Source organism: Mobula birostris, chromosome 1 (assembly GCF_030028105.1).
Source record: "Mobula birostris isolate sMobBir1 chromosome 1, sMobBir1.hap1, whole genome shotgun sequence".
Lineage (NCBI taxonomy): Eukaryota > Metazoa > Chordata > Chondrichthyes > Myliobatiformes > Myliobatidae > Mobula > Mobula birostris.
This window is the reverse complement of record NC_092370.1, coordinates 212,379,013-212,396,799: the sequence shown is the minus strand read 5'-3', so window position 1 is coordinate 212,396,799 and position 17,787 is coordinate 212,379,013.

Here is a 17,787-nt window from a genome sequence, read left to right as displayed (position 1 = left end):
TACTTGGATGCCGCTGGAACTAGGACGTGGACGTGGTACTTGAACGCCGCCAGAGACAGGACTTGACATGGTACTTGAATGCAGCCGGAACCAGGACGTGAACGTGGTACTTGAACGCCGCCGGAGCCAGGACTTGACATGGTACTTGGATGCCACCAGAGCCAGGATGTGGACGTGGTATTTGGATGCTGCTGGAGCTAGGGCGTGGACGTGGTACTTGAACGCCGCCAGGGCCAGGACTTGACATGGTACTTGAACGCCGCCGGAGCCAGGACGTGGACGTGGTACTTGGATGCCGCCGGAGCCAGGACGTGGTGCTTGGAACCTCCGGGTAGTGTCGAGCTCTCGACTCGGCCCGGGAACAGTAGACAGCGGTTCTTGATTCTCTCCGGCGGGTTAACTGACGGACCCACCTTGATGAGGAAACTTTGCAGGCTCGCTTCGGCGAGGTAACTGGACAGGGTTGCTCCGGTAAGGAAGGGCGAATTACCAGCACTCACTTTGGGTGGAGACGAGGCTTGCTCCGGCCAGATGACATTGGCACGCCGTGACTTTGCAGACACTCCGGCACCGAATGGCTGAAAGCCGGAGACTATAAACTACTGGTTCAGCCGAGCGGTAATTGCCTCTAATCACCAAAGTCGAGGGACACGGGAAAACAGGGAATCAACGGTCCGGATCGTAACATAAACAAGGTACATTTAAAGTGACCCCGATCCAGACCGTGACATGGATACAAAGTGAGCTGCCAGCACAGGAATGATTTTGGTTTAATTACAGTTGATTCAACTCAATAGTCGAGCAGGTTAATCCAAACCTAGTAATCCTGGTTTTTTTTCAACTACCTTCAGTTCTTTTACATTTGTCCATAAATACAGTCCAGTATTATTTAACCGTTCAGCGTCAACACTTGAGCAATAGTGTGGACAGTTTTGGGTAAAACATACCTCTGGAGGGGCAGTTCCAGACAGAATTATTCTGAGGTTGACTAAGTGTGGTGGAGGAACTAGGTGACGTGGCTAAATATTGAGGTAATGGAAGTCAAAGGTGAGAGAAACTCGGAATGTTAGCAAGTAGATGTACTGCAGATGGAAATAGCCGAATGCAGATAGGAATCATGTTGAAAAAGACAGCAGAATTCCATTAAAATGAAGCAGAATTGGATCAGTTGTGTGTGAATTGTTCCTGTTCTAACACACCACAGCCATCAATCACATGATCCTGCCTGCTACTGGTGTTCTCCACTGCTGATCCTAGGACAGTCAACATATTAAAGGAGATATATTTCAATCCAATGGATGGTCACAGCTCTATGGACAAATTGTGGGAAATTACCTGCGATATCCTGCTGGCAACTACTGTCTACAATTTAACAAATGGACTCCCAGCAGACAGCCCACAGCTGTTTGCATACAGAGACCAGCAGTAATATTTTTCACCTATTTTCGGTCTCTGAACGACTTCCTCTCCAGAGTTCACCTCCGCCACCATGGAGCATTATATAATTCAAAATTGGGCATTAGATCTGAGACCAGTGTAATTTCTAATCCCAAACCTCAGAGGAGACAAAGCTCTTTAAATAGGGAATGCTCCTCCATTTTGACACAGCTCTCCTTGTATGGAACAGTGGCTTTTGGGAGTAAGAGCACAACTGTTGCAACACTGATTGGTTTTCAGACTGAAAGACACTGTACTTCAGAAGTTGATACCTAACATATATTAATGTCTTCGGTGTGGGTGTAAAGAACAAAATTTCCAAAATTTACATTGGTACAAAACTAGGAAGCTGAAAAAGGTTACATTAAGCAAATTCAACTGGATATGGACAGAATGGAAAAATGGGCAAACATACAGCAGAAAAAATTTAAAGCAAAAAGGGCAAAGTTTGCATTCGGAGAAGAACGTGGAGAAGCAATATAAATCAGAGGGCAGGGTTCGAAAAGAGGTAGAGAAACGAAGAGATCGGTGGTGTATAAGATGTAGCCGTGAAGGTCAGGAAAGCAGTTGGAAAGCTTACAGGACCTTGGGCTTTATAAACAGAGATAAAGAGTGCAAAAGCAAATAAATCACTACGAACCATTACTAAACATTAATCTGGTCACACTCCAGTAGTTTGCCTGTTTCTGGACAGCTAAATGTTCGTACTAAAACATTTCTAGAGAAAAGGGATTTTAGTTTTGTACAGTACAGACAATTAATGGACAAGAGAATCATATGATATTTCTTTTCATTCTCCATTGATGCTGCTCTCACACTCATCTCCTCCATTTTCAAGGCATTCTGCTCTCACCCATCTTTCCATCGCCTTAATAGTGATAGAGTTCCGCTTGTTCCTACCTACCGACCCATGAGCCTCTGCATCCAACACATCAGTCTCCGCAATTTCCGCCATCTCCAAAAGGATTCTACCACTGAGCACACCTTTGCCTCATGCCCCCCCCCACTCTCTACAGGGATCATTCCCTCTGTGATTCCCCAGTCCATTCGTTTCCAACCCGCTCCCCCGCTCCTCCCCCCGACTAATCTCCCTCCTGGTGCTTAACCCTACAAGTGGCCAAGGTGCTGCAGTAGGTTTTTGCAAATAAAATGACATGAAGTGTTTTATGTTTAAGAAAAAACATAATAAATCATTTATTGTACTACAAACACTGAACACAAAAAAATGCAGTAGCAGATCTTCATGTAATTACGTCGTCACGTCAGACCAGCCTATTAAAGTGAACCCAACTCAGTGTTTCCACCAGTTACATTACCCTGCACAGGCATCCCCAGAATTCAGTAAAAGCAGCATTGTAAGCCTGTTTGCAGCTCGGATGAGGCGCCTGGTTCGGGTCCTGTGTTCCATGGGAGGAAACAGTGCCAGGTGCCTCTGGCTCACCCAGAGATGTGTTGACATGCTCATGGTCATGTCGTGACAGCAAGGGCAAGGTAGTAGTCCACCAACACTTGAGGGAGGAGTGGTTTAGGGCCATCTACCAAAGTACATTCAGGTTTACCCCTCTTATCTACGATAAAAGTCTTTTCTCTCCATTCCAAAACATGGAACGGGCCATCATAAGGGGGCCTAAGGGGACACTGGTTTGCATCATGGCGGATGAAAACAAACAAGGCGGAATGTGGGTCAAGAGGAACCCAAGAGTATGGTACACCATGATGGGAGGCAGGAGCAGGTACAAAGGAATTGAATTTACAAAGGAGGGTGGAACACTTCTGAGAAGCAGACCAGGCAATGAAGGCACTTGTAACGGCTGCCCATATACCAACTCAGCTGCAGACAACTGCATGTCCGGTTCTCGAGCTGTTCTGAGACCCAGCAGGGCCCACGGGAGATGATCATGCCAACACTTATCTGTCAGGCAAGCCCTCACAGCAGCCTTTAAAAAGCGGTGAAACAGCTCGCATGGGCCATTGGACTGCTGGTGATAGGCCGTGATGTGATGTATCCTAATGCCGAGGTTCCGGGCCATCACAGCCCCGAGGTCCAATATGAATTGGGGAACGTGGTCAGAGGAAATATCAGATGGGGTGCCAAACCGAGCAACCCAGGTGCTGATGAATGTGCGAGTCCTGTCTGCAGTCGCCATCGATGCTGGAGGGATGACCTCTGGCCACCGTGGTAAGAAGGTGTGTGAGACCACAGGTCTGGGGAAGAGGACCAAGATTTTCCACATTGACACGGTCAAATCATTGCTCAGAGACTTTGAAAGGTAACAATAGTGCCTGAACAGGATGGCAATTTTTTGCCTGCTCGCACTCCACACAGACTACAGTCTAATCACGTACATCCGTTCTAAGGCCATGCCATACAAACCAGTTTCCAACCAGTTTCTGTGAGGTCTTCTGGCCCGGATGTGAGAGGCCAGGTTTGGAATCAAAAACAGCCCACCTCCAGTTTGTGGGCATCATGGGGGCGAGGGCAACTGGTTAAAATATCGCACAAGAGAGAAACCCTAGCATTACCAAAATTAATCTCAGCTAATTACAGGCCCACGACTACTGTTTGGTAAACTTGGACCTCTGGGTCAGTAGCCTGGTTGGCTGCCATGCTGGTACAGTCAACCCCTATGAGTGTGGCCTCAAAGGTGAGCCATGGCACTATTTTCCCTCTTGATATGTTGTACATCAGTTGTGAACTCATATGTAGACCAGGTGGTGTTGCTGCTGTGCAGACCAAGGGTCTGATATTGTGGCCATCACATGCACGAGGGATTTGTAGTGAAGGAACGCTGTGAAATGGCAACCCTCTAGAAGAAAACAAAGTGTGCGAAGATGAGATATGTGTTCAGATTTGGATGCACTGGTGACAAGTGGGTCATCCAGGTTAACAAAAAGTAAGTCTAAGTCTTTTAATACAGAGTCTATCAGCCTTTGGAAAGTCTGTGCTGCATTTTTCAGCCTAAATGGCATGCGCAGAAACTCAAAGAGGCCAAGTGGGGTTATCACGGCCATTTTGGGAATGTCCTTCAAGCACACAGGCACCTGAAGTTAGCCCCTAACAAAGCCAACTTTGGAAAAAATTCACTTTCCAGCTAAACCTGCCAAAAAGTCTTGGGTGTGTGGGGCTGGGTGACAATCAGGGGAGGTGACCTCATTAAGGCGTTGGTAATCACCACATGGGCGGCAACCACTATTGGACTTAGGGACCATATGGAGGGGCAAAGCCCAGCGGCTACTTGACCAGCGTACAATGCAGTCTTTACATGTTGGCAGATTCAGCCTTCACAGTTGCCAGTTTTTCTGGGTCCAGTCTAAGTGCGCAGGCGTAGACTGGTGAGCCAATAGTGGAAATGTGATGCTTGACTCCATGGTTTGTGACAGTAGTGGAGAATGTGGGCTGAGTGAGGTTTGGGAATTCGCCCAGCAGTCGAGTAAACTCACGTGTGGTGGTGCATGTGCTTGACAGTGTCGTTGTGGGGAACTTACTGGGGGAACTGGGTAATGACCCAAAGCCCTTGACATCTTAAGATCAACTAACAGTCCCTGGACACACAGGAAATGTGGACCGAGCAGAGGTCTAGCCACATTAGCCAGGATGAAGTCCCATGCGTAATGTTGCCCACCGAAGTAGAGCATCTCCCGTCGTATCCAGTAAGTCTGAATACTGCTGCCATTGGCGGCCTCCAGCGAGCTTTTGTCACTCTTTGCCTTCACCTCAATAGGTGATGCTGGCAGCACATTCACTTGAGTTCCCATGTCACACAGGAAGCATCGCCCTGAAAGGGTGTCCGTAATGAACAGTAGACGACCGTGGCAGCTGGAACCCATTTTGTTCATAGACCTCTGATGCTCAGATGCACCGGCACTGTCAAGCAGCAAGGTAGTCGGCATTTCCTGGCATTCATACCAAAGCAAGCGTGGCAAAAACACAGGCCTGGCATCATCGGTTTCGCAGCCACAGATGCCTTATTTTGGGGGGCCTTGCTGACTGGATTTTTTTGTGGTAGGGAAAGGAGGAGGAAGGAAGCACCATTGTCTGGCTGACTGTAGACTATTAGCCATTTTAGCAAGCTCTCTCTAATCCTTCATGGCTGCATTAGTGGGCTATGCGAACTTGATCAGGTATTTGCTACATGAAGAGTTCTTTAAAAATAAAATAAGTATGGTGATTTCCCAGGAGAGACAGCATATGGTCCATTAACTTCGATGGATTAGCTCCGCTGAGGCTGGGCATGGAGAGCAACTCTTTGGCGTGCTCGGATTTTGATAGTCCAAAGGTCCTTAAAAGGTGAGTTTTGAGAGATCAGAATTTATAGTGTTTAGGTAGGTGTTCAAGCAGACTCACCACTCTTGCAGCTGTGGAGCTGCCGAGCAATGCTACCACATAGAAATATTTGTTGTTGTTGGTGCTGATTACTTGTAGCGCGAATTGTGCCCCAGCTTGTACACATCAAGTGACGCCATTTTGCTCCCAAATCTCCAACAGTTTCAAAGCGACTGTGTTGGCTGACAGGTTCAATAACTTGGGATTCGGCCCAGAGCATCGGTGTCACCAATGTACAGTAGTCTTTCACAAATAAAATGGTGAGGTATTTTATGTTTAAGAAAAACTGTAGCAACTCATTTATTTCGTACAAACACTGAAAACATAAAGTGTGGTAACCGAACTTCACGTAATATGTCATCATGTCAGATCAGCCTCGTAAAATGAACCCCAACTCAATGCCAGTGGTGTGAATTATGTATATTTCCACCACTTACATTATCCTACACTACACCTGCCCATTCACCACCTCCCTCAACTCCAGTCAGGGTCCCAAACAGTCCTTTCAGGTGAGGCAACACTTCACTTTCTGAGGTCAGCTATTGTATCCATTGCTCCTGACGTGGCCTCCTCTACAATGGTGAGAGCTGTCATAAGCTGAGGGACCGCTTTGTCGAACACATCTGTTCCATCTGCCAAAGGAGGAACTTCCTGGTGGCCCAACATTTTAATTCCCATTCCTGTTCTGACATGTCAGTCTATGACTTCCTCTTGTGTCACGACGAGGACACACCCAGAGTGGAGAAGCTACACCTTATATTCCATCTGGGTAGCCTCCAACTTAATGGAATGAATCTTCATTTCTTCTTTCAGTAAAAATATTTTCCCCTCTTCCTCCCCCTTCTTCTATTCCCCACTCTGGTCTCATTGCTCTTCTCAACTGCCTATACCTCCCCTGGTGCCCCTCCTTCTTCCCTTTCTCCTCTGGTCCACTCTCCTCTCCTATCAGATCCCTTGCTCTCCGGCCTTTTACCTTTCTCACCCAGCTGGCTTCACTTATCACCATATAGCTGTCCCACTTCACCTTGCCCCACCTTTTTACTTTGGCGTCTTCCCCTTTCCTTTCTAGTCCTGAAGTTGGCCTGTAACGCCCGATGTTTGTTCATTTCCATGAATGTTGCCTGATCTGCAGAGTTCCTCCAGCATTTTGTGTATGTTGCTTTGGATTTTCACCATCTGCAGAATGTTCGTGTTTGTAATCATATGATGTACCTGCTTTCAAACAGTGACAATCAAATTAGAGTACAAGCTTGCAAGAGTAGCAAGTTCAAGTGTTAAATGTTAAATGTTGAGCTTTGTTCATTAATCATCCTCATTCCTTGACATCCATTAATATGTATTAGCATCACTTAGAAACACAGAAAACTTACAGTACAATACAGGCCCTTCGGCCTACAAAGCTGTGCCAAACATGTCCTTACCTGAGAAATTACCTAGGGTTACCCATAGCCCTCTATTTTTCTGAGCTCCATATACCTGTCCAGGAGTCTCTTAAAAGACCCTATCGTATCCACCCCCACCACCGTCGCCGGCAGCCCATTCCACGCACTCACCGCTCTCTGTGTAAAAAACTTACCCCTAATATCTCCTCGGTACCTACTTCCAAGCACCTTAAAACTGTGCCCTCTCCTGCTAGCCATTTCAGCCCTAGGAAAAAGTCTCTGGCTATCCACACTTAACAGAAGAAATCACAAATTGGACAAGAAGGATGGAATATGCAGAGGCCCACCATCAGTCTCATTGACACAGTTCTCACTGAAATGGTCCATGAGCCTCAGAACTGTAAGCATGGTGGCAGTATTTGTCTTTCATCTATGAAGGCACTGGGAGAAACATTAACAGAAGTGATGCATGAAGTATGCAGAAATTCAGATCTTACAGAGTAAGGAAGCTCTTGTGATCAGTGACAGCAGAGCAGTTTTCACAGCTCCCAGCATTTCAATAATGCGGGAATTATGTTGAAAGAGACAATGTCAGCTGTACAATGAACTAATGTTCCTGAAACAGTGGAAACTTGCACTCCTGTATCAGCTCATCAATATTAATGACAATAGAGTTAAAAAATAAACAAACAAGGTCACAACTTTGTTTCTTTATTTCAGAAAACCACAACGTTTCAAAGTCTTTCATATATTGAGCACAACTGAGTCAATTGAAACTTTGAATTGAATAAAGAGTAATTCAAGAAAGCAATTTTCTTAACTGAAATTTGTCCTGAGATATATAACACCCTGAACATTTTACTCATATGCTACTCCAAAAGTAATCAATATTTCTTTTGATGTGTTAAAGCAATTCAAGGAACTGTTCAGCTTTAGAAAAATCTAGAAGCTGGAAGTTCAGCACACATAATTAGCAGTATAGGTATGGCATTGAAGAGCCTTTCAGTATATTGCAACTTTGGTGGATTTCTTAACAGAGACCCTATACAAAGGGTTCCAACCTGGGGTCCACAGATCCCTCAGTTAATAGTAAAGGTCCATGGCATAAAAAAGGTTGGAAAACCCTGCCCTAGGCACAGCTGAGAGATGAGAGGGAATTGACCGATGAAAGGCTCTAATCAATGTTTCTCAATACGTATAAACTTGTTTATGAGAAAGCTTGCCAGAGAGCAACTCAAATCGAGATGTCTACTTTAAAGTTAGAAGATCTTCATTTCAAATGACTGATACTGCACCTTGTCATAATGTCTTAGATTGTCTAAGTTAAGGCAGAGAGAAAAGAGTATACTAGAAGTAGAAAATAAAAATTCAAAACTTCCATCTCTTATAGATGCTAAAACAAGATTCATATTGCAGTGCAAACAAAATGAGATTAGTCTTCATGTTAAAGATTAAACAGAAATTAATGAGAATGAAGAAAGTGAATTATAAGTGCTGATGTCGTGAAGGGCTGATTTACCACCAGGAGGGAGGTTCACCATTGCCTTGCTGTACTACCTGCCATTTGTCCAGATCTGAATTGGACCTCAGTGCCTTCATGTTAGTATGACATTTATTCAGGGGCATCCATTTAGGTCTGGGGCTCTAGATATTTAAGTCAATACATCTGAGAACTAAGCATCAATGGATGCTGTCAGATCCTGCATTCACCTCTCACATCAAAGAAGAGAATGGGACAATTAATTCCCCCTTCTTTTCCAGTCCTGAAGAAAGTTCTCAGCCCAAAATGTCAACTGTTTATTCAGTTCCACGGATGCTGCCTGACCTGTTAAGTTCCTCCAGCATTTTGTCTGTGATAATCTGAAAGGACTGGTTGTTTACCTTGGCAGATATGATGTGACTGTTGGACTTCTTCTGAGAAGTTCTGGGTTCAAGGAATTGGCATTTATTGCCCTAGTCAGCCCCTCCACAGGCTTGGCCAACCCTCCAGTCTCAATACCATCCTTTTGCCTCTCTTCTTCCATTAAAAAGACATTGATATTCAGCTGCTTGAGCCTTGATGTTGAGTTTGTCAAATTGGCCATCATTCCTGCTGTCCAAATTCCCTCCATTGATCAGTAATTACATTGGAGGAAGTATTATCAGATTTGATATTTTCTGGCCCCATTTATTCTCTGATACAAATGTGAAGGGAGATTATTTCGAAAAGGTACAAACATAGGCACACTTCCATGAATCAGTAATCATGAAAATATCCATTCAAAGGTCAAGTGTAATCATCTACACAATTGTTGAATGCAGTTGCAGACCATCACTGCAGAGTGAATTACAGAAAACACAACCCAAAAGAAACCTTTGCAGAGAATCTTCTAAGAATAGCTGAGTGAAGCTATGTTGGTTTTTCAACTCAATTAAATTGATACATTCAGTTATCCTCCTAGTAACATTTGTTACAGAAAAGAGGCACCGGGAGCATTATCAAGACGATAATAAGGATGCAATGGCAGCAATACAGAATTTGACATGAAAATATTCCAATCTGTGAGTAAGCAGAAATAATTCTATTGCCTCATTGTATTTAACTTTCAGTTGATCATCCTGTAAAAGAGCCTTAGAGTCATAGTCTTTCGTAGCTTGGATGCAAGCAAGCTGGCCGAACACGCCCAATTGAGCTAGTCCTGTTTGCCTGTTTTTGTCTCTTACCCCTCTAAACCTTTCCATAAAACCATTAAGTCTAGAAGACAGTAGCAGAATTAGGCCATTCAGTTCATTAAGTCTACACTATTTCATCATGGCTGATTTATTATCCCCCTCAAGCTCATTCTCCTGCTTCCTTCCCATAATCTATGACACTCTTTCTATTCCAGAACGTATCGACCTCTGCTTTAAATATCTCCAATGACTTAGCCTCTATAGTTGTCTGTGGCAATGAATTCCTCATACTCACTACCCTCTGGCTAAAGAAATTCTTCTTCATCTCTGTTCTTGCAGGACATCCTTCTATTCTGAAGCTGTGCGCTCTGGTCCTGGACTTTTTTGGCAGCTCAGGCACGGTAAGTGTCAGTGTCAGATCCCTACCGAAGGTCGGGAGAGGAGAGAGAGAGAGTAAAGAAAGACCAGCTTTGGGTAAAGCCATTCTTTTTCAGTTGCATCGATACAGTAAGTGTTGGTGTCAGAGATCTAAACTCAGAAACTAATAAAAGGAAGGTAGAGTCAAGCAGCGCAGCCATTGTTGGACTGTGCCAATGATAGAGTGGGATGACTTTGGCTTAACAGGCTTTGGTGAGAACAGGTGGAGGCATCAGAGAAGAAGAGGTAAGCCTTTTTTTAAGTACAGAGTAGTCGGGATGGAATGCTCTTCCTTTCAGATGTGGGAATTCAGGATACCTGACGGTTTCCCTGATGATTACATCTGCAGGAAGTGCACCCAACTTCAGATTCTGACTGACCAGGTCAAGGAGTTGGAGCTGGATCTGGTTGTATTCAGGACCATCTGGGAGGCTGCAGACATCTTAGATGAGACTTTTCATACACAGAATACAAGCTTCATACAGATGATGGGTGACCACCAGGAGAGGCAAGGGGGTTAAACAGTCAGTGTGGGTTTCCCTGTGGTCATTGCACTCAGCAACAAGTATACCTCCTTGGGTGGTGATGTGGGTGGGAATGACCCAAAAGGTCACAGCAGCAGCGGCCAGGCTAGTGGCACTGTGGCCCTCTCTGAGGCTCAGCATGGAAGGGTAAAGTCAGGCAACGTGATAGTGATAGGGGACTCTAGAATCAGAGGGACAGACAGGAGATTCTGTGGCCGCAACAGAGATATCAGGATGGTGTGTCAGCTCCCGGGTGCTAGGGTCCAGGATGTATTGGAGTGGCTGCAAGATATTCTCAAGGGGAGGGTGAACAACCAGAGGTCGTGGCGCATATTGGCACCAATGACATAGGCAGAAAAACTTAGCAGGTCAGTTAGTGAAGGATCAGACAGAGAGGTTAAAGAATCAGGGAAATATTGAAGGGCAAAATTGGAATAACAGTTATGATGGGTCCGATAGTTTGAAGTGTGTGTATTCTAATGCTAGGAGTATTATGGGTAAGGGTAACTTAGAATGTGGATCAGTACGTGGAATTACGATGTTGTTACCATGCTGTCTTTGGCCTATTTTACCATGTGTTTCCAAGTACCCCAGAACCTCATGCTTAACAATTGACTTCCCAACAAACTGGCCTATAATTTCCTTTCTTCTCCCTCTCTCCCTTCTTGAAGAGTGGAGTGACGTTTGTAATTTTCCACTCCTCCAGAACCATGTCAGGATATAGGCGTGTGAGGGCATGTGCAGGGTGCTGGAGAACATTGGGCTCCGAGGTTTTTGAAACATTTGGATTGGTTAATAGTCGTTTAACAAGAGTCTTCAATTGTTTAGATTTCCTTGTGTTTTTCTTGAACAACTCACTCTTTGTAATGTGGCGTCCTCGTGCTTTCTGTTTAAGCTTGTTAGGTTTATTTTTATATGCTGAGGAGATCCATGTTATTTGTATTATTTAAGTGGACGCCCTAATAGCGCTAATCACAGGGTCCTTGTTTTGAGAGTGTGGCTTCTTGCAGTGTCACTCAGCCAAGCCACCATGTCCTTTTGGAATTATTATCAATAAACTCTCATCACTTTCTCTACATTCGAGTCTGTTGTTCTTCCGCACTTGGATTCCGATATTACCAGTGCACATGGTGACAATTAATAACACCTCCACAATCTCTTCAGCTACACCTTTCAGGACCCTGCTTTGTAGACAATCTGGTCCAGGTGATTTATCTAGACTCAGATATTTCAGTTTCTCCCTAGTAACACCTTCTCTCTAGTAACATCAACTGCACACATCTGAGCTTGAACACTCTGAATTTACGGCATGCTGCTAGTCTTTTCTGAAGAGAAGGTTGATGCAAAATATTTTATTCAGTTCGTCCGCCTTTTCCTTGTCCCCTACCTCTACAGTATCATCATCCAGTCGTCCAATACCTAACTCTTGCTTCTCTTTTGCTCATTATACATCCAAAAAACTTTTCGTATCCTCTGATATTATTGGCTAGCTTACCTTCATATTTCATCTTTCCCTCCATATGGTTTTTTGTAGTTCCCTTTTGTTGGTTTTTAATTTTCCCGATACTCTAACTTCCAATTAATTTTTGTTCTATCGTATGCGTCATGAGTCCCTCGGGCCTGTGCACATGTATTTATTTGTTGTTGTCTTATCTACAGTCTTTAAGCCCTTGTGCTTTCTGCTTAACTTTGTCAACTCTATTTTAACTAGCACAGGTTTACCGCCTACTGTATTTATTTAAAACAGACTCCCAATTAGCATTGAGGGTGGGATCCTTGTGCTTTTGAAATGATTCATCTCACGGTGTTGCTTGGTCAAGGCACTAATATTCTGTTGGAATTCATATGAATAAGCTCTTATTTCTGTCTCTACATGAGAGTCTGTCGTTCCCCCGCACCTGGGTTCAGTCATCCGTTAGTGCACACTGTGACAGTCAGACCCCACCATAAATGGACCCATTTGACGTTCAACAGCACCTTGGACATCAGTCAGCTGGAGGCAAGAGTGAATTCTATTCTCAGTGCTTGTCCTAATACTATATTTCGAGTTCCCGGAAGCCACGTTCCAAGTTTCCTGAGGCTGCCTTCCAAGTTCTTCGAGTCCACACTCTGATGTTCTCTAGTCTACTTTCAAGACCATCATGGATTTCTGGGACTCCCATGGCGGTCCAGGATTCTGAGGAATCTTCCAGGTTTCCAAAGACTATTCCACGTTTCCAAGGACTATTCCATGTTCCTGAGTTATATACAATGTTCCCAAGTTTACCAGCCCTGTCTTGAGAACATCAGGTTCATCATGAATTTACAAGCCGTGTTTCAAATTTCCCTTGGGCTCACTGGGCCATCAGATGTTGGCCTTAGGGAGGGAGGTACTGTCATGAGCTCCACAGGCCTGTGCACCTGGATTTGTTTCAATAGGTACATTTAATGTCAGAGAAATATATACAATACATATCCTGAAATTCTTTTTAATTGTTGCCTTACCTACAGTTGTTAAGCTCTCGTAATTTCCTTTTAATCTTGTCAAGTTTATTTTGACTGTCATGGATTTATTGTGACTATTTAAAGCAGACCCCCAATTAGCACCTATGGCAGGATCTTTGTGTTTCAAGAATGATTCATCGCATGGTGTCGCTCAGTCAAGGCACCAATCTTCATTTGGAATTCCTATGAATAAATACTTGTTTCAATCTCTACATGGGAGTCTGTCATTCCTCTGCATCTGGGTTCAGTCATCTGTCAACGCAGACCGTGACAATAGACCCTCTCTTTTGCTTTCAGTTTGGTCATCCCTGCTAGTAGCCCCTTGCAACCAACTTTGGCCAGCTCCTCTCTCGTGCCTTGTAATTCCTTTTAATCCACTGTAATACTGATGCATTTGACTTTAGCTTCTCTCTCTCTCAAATTGCAGGGCGAATTTTATCATATTATGATCACTACATGTTCAGGCTTCCATTGCCTTAAGCTTCCTAATCAAATCTGGTTCATTACCCAATATCCAATCCAGTATAGATGATCCCCTACTCCTGGCTCAACCACAAGCTGCTCTAAAAATCCATCTCATAAGCATTTTACAAATTCTCTCTTTTGGAGCTCTTTTGGAATACAAAATCAGCTCCAACCTGATTTTCCCAATCTAACTGCATATTGAAATCCCCCATGACTGTTGTAACATTGCCCTTTTGACATGCACTTTCTACCTGCTGCTGTAATTTGTAGGCTACATCCAGACTGCTGTTCGGAGGCCTATATATAACTCCCATCAGGATCTTTTTACCCCTTGCAGGTTCTTAACTCTGCCTACAAAGCTTGTACATCTTCTGATCCTACGACACATCTTTCTAATGATTTGATTTCAACTTGTTTTACCAACAGAGCCATGCCACCCCCCTCTGCCTACTTTCCTGTCCTTTCGATACAATGTGCATCCTTGGACGTTAAGGTCCCAACTATAATCTTTGATGCCTACAATGACATACTGGCTGATCTCTAACTGCACCACAAGATCATCTACCTTCCTTGCAGTACATGCATTCAAATATAACACCATCAATTCTGTATTTGTCTCCCTCCCCCTTCTGTCTTCTCCTATCATTTTGGATCTCCCCCTCCCCCTCCCACTTTCAAATCTCTTACTAGCTCTTCTTTCAGTTAATCTTAATTAAGGGTCTCGGCCCAAAACGTTGACTGTACCTATTCCTATAGAAAGCCGACTAATGCTCCCTTTAAAAATATCACCAATGGACATGTGAGTTACCTCCTCTCCAGCTTCTGATTCAGTTGGACCACTGGAAAAATGCTCCATCTGCCATTCCTTGTCCTCCTTCCTTGGCTGATCGAGATCCTGTTGTAATCTTGGGCAACTTTCTGTCCATTATACCACCAAGTTTGGTGTTACTGGCAGACTTACTAACCGTGCCAAATACATTCTCGTTCAAAGTATTGGTACAGATAACATACTCAGGTGAAACCAACACCAATCTCAATCTAAACACCTGGTCACAGCCCCAGAGGTTCTACCACCTTCTGATTCCTACCGGCAAGCCGATTTTGCATCGAATTGGCTAGCTCACTCAGAATCCCATGTGACATAACCTTCTGGACAAGCCTACTATGTGAGGCTTCATCAAAGGCCTTGCTAAACCCTATGTTGACAACTCTCATCAATTTTCTTGGTCACCTTCTCAAAAAATTCAGTAAAATTCATGAGACATGATTTCCCACGCACAAAGCCATGCTGACACTCCCTAATCAGCCTTGCCTTTCTAATTGCATACAATATATTGATGATATTTAATAGTAAAATATAAATGAAAATATGGAACAAAAAACTGCTGTAGGTTCTGTTTTGTCCTCGTCCATCACTGAGTGAAAACTTTTTCATCTATTTTGAATTTTGTTAAAAAGTTCTTTTTCTTGATGATAGTTGAGATTAGATTTTTGAGCCCTTTAAGCTAAAACAAACCGAAGCATGAAGCAACCAAATAATGTTCAGTGAAATGGAGAGCAAAAACAATGGGGTTTATGATGGGCTGCTGTAAAAGTGTTCATGGAGATACTATATATCAATAGACCTCCATTCTATGCTGTCATCTATTGCTGTTGGACAGTATCCAGAAACGGTTCAATACTTCCAAATCTACCGAACGCTATAAACATTTTATCAGTGCTCTCATATTATGCTCACCACAAGCCCGCTTGACAAGTTGAAATGGTTTTAACTGACCAAGCCGAAGTGATTAATCAGCCTGCTGGTCTGTGTCCTAGTGCCATTCTGGGAGTACGCTGACATACAGTTTTTTTCCAAACTTCTGGGTAAGCATGAATTCTCACATCTCAGTCCACAGCTCATTTAACATGATAGGATTTCCTTTGAAATGAAGGCTGGCAAATTAGGCATTGTACAATTGAGCTTTGCAAATACAGCTCTTCTTAGTGAGAGGAAGCAGTATTCTGATTCAATCCGCTATGCCCATATCATTCCAACATCTTGTTTTCTTGCAGAGCTGGCCAACATAGACCAGAGTACAGTATAGTATGGGAAGAGGGTTTATGACCAAACACAATGTCGAATTAAACTAGATCTCTTCAGCTATGCATGATGCATATCCCTCCATTTCCTGCACATTCATGTGCTAACTAAAACCTCTTAAATGCACCTATCATATCTGCTACCCCCAGCAGCCCATTCCAGGCACCCACACTGTGTAAAAACTTGCCCTGAATATCTTCTTGAAACTTTCCCCTTCTCGTCTTAAATGCATGGCCAATGTTATTTGGTCTCTGGTTGCCTTAAATTTATGACTTGTGGAGTTTCAGTTGAATTAACCCACAAACAAAAGAAAAGCTGGAAATACTGAAAACCCAAAGCAACACTCACAAAACGCTGGAGGAACAGCGGGCCAGGCAGCATCTATGGAAAAGAGTAAATGGTCAACATTTCAAGATATTGATTGTTTACTCTTTTCCATAGAAACTGCCTGACCTCTAGCATTTTGTGTGTGCTGCTTGGGATTTTCAGCATCTGTAGATTTTCACTAGTTCATGATACTACCACTACTGCAGAGTCTCTGACAGATGCCTACCCTGAAGATGTTTAAATCTTCCCTTCTAGTCCTGATGAAGGGTCTCAGCCTGAAATGTCAACTGTTTACTCTTTTTCATAGATGTTTCCTGGCTGCTAGGTTCCTCCAGCGTTTTGTGTGTGTTACCCCAATATTAAGGCCCCATATACACAGATAGATACATAGCCAGTCCCAAAACTGTTCTCAGTTCTGTCCTGGGAGGAGATTACCAGACAGATGGAAGAAATGATTCAAAGGTGTACTCAAAGCCTCCTTTGGGAATGGGCACATTTCCACTAGCTCCTGGGAATTTCTGGCCCACGATTGTTCAACATGATAAAGGAGCATCTGGGATGGTTTTGTGAAACCCTGGGCCAAACATCTAAGGTGCCCAGAGTGCCTGACTACGCAGCACAACGAGAAACCCCTCCTCCCAGCCCACCACTCCCCATCTGTGGAAGACTGCAATTTCCATACTGGCCTCACTAGGGAACTCAGAATCCACAAATCCAGAGTGGACGCAAGTCACTCTGATCTTGATGGAGTGCTAAAGAAGAAAATGAAACACCAGTACCCTCGATGAAAAAGGAGAGGATGTAAGAAAAAGATATATAGTTAGTGTGAGGGATAATTGTTCTTAAATTTGATTACAAAATGCAAAAAATTAACAATGAAATGAAGGACTTGCTTTGTACTTGCTCCCCTGCTGACTTTGTAATACAATATGCATATCATGTGGGGAATTTAAATTCTCAAAGCTTGCTTCCTCTGCTCCAGGCAGTGTGCCAGCCGCAGAGAGCTTGCGAAGACCATGACAGGAAGATGCATATGAGGTGAAAATGAGTGAAGATGAAACTAGTTCACCGTTGGCTTCTCATATTTAGCATTCTGCTCTTGATAATTCTACAAGGCATGAGGTCATTCCTGTGTGAATTTTAACAATATAGCCAAGAGAGGTAATTGGGCTGATTTTTATCCTTAGTTTCAGGAAGGAGGGAAGGAGTAAAGTAAAAAGGCACTGTACTCTTTACCCCCTGTTGCTGCTGCTGATACTTCAGTCTGATTTCCCTTCTGTTTCCAGGGATTTCTGTTTCACAATAAAATTTTCAGGCACACTCTGCCCATGGGTTGCTAGTCTGAACCAGCAGTATATAAAGACACACTCAAAAAACAGGAAGTAATTTTTTTTAGTGAATGATTTAGAGCCAGCTCTAAAGAATCTCCTAGCTTTCACCCCACCCTTATTAAGCAGTGAGACTAACCTAGTGACAGTCATCAGTAGAACTCTCTGACTCTAACTGTAGTGCAGTTTCCCTGTGATATTTGACAATTTTCTCCAAGCTGTGCTACTGATTTAACAGCAATATTCCTGCAACCTCACAAATCAAATAATGACTATAAAGTGGTATAAAAGTCCCAATTTGTAGCAATGTTTGCATGCCCAGCTATGGAATTTAATCCAAATAGGATTCCTCAGTGCAGCCGGA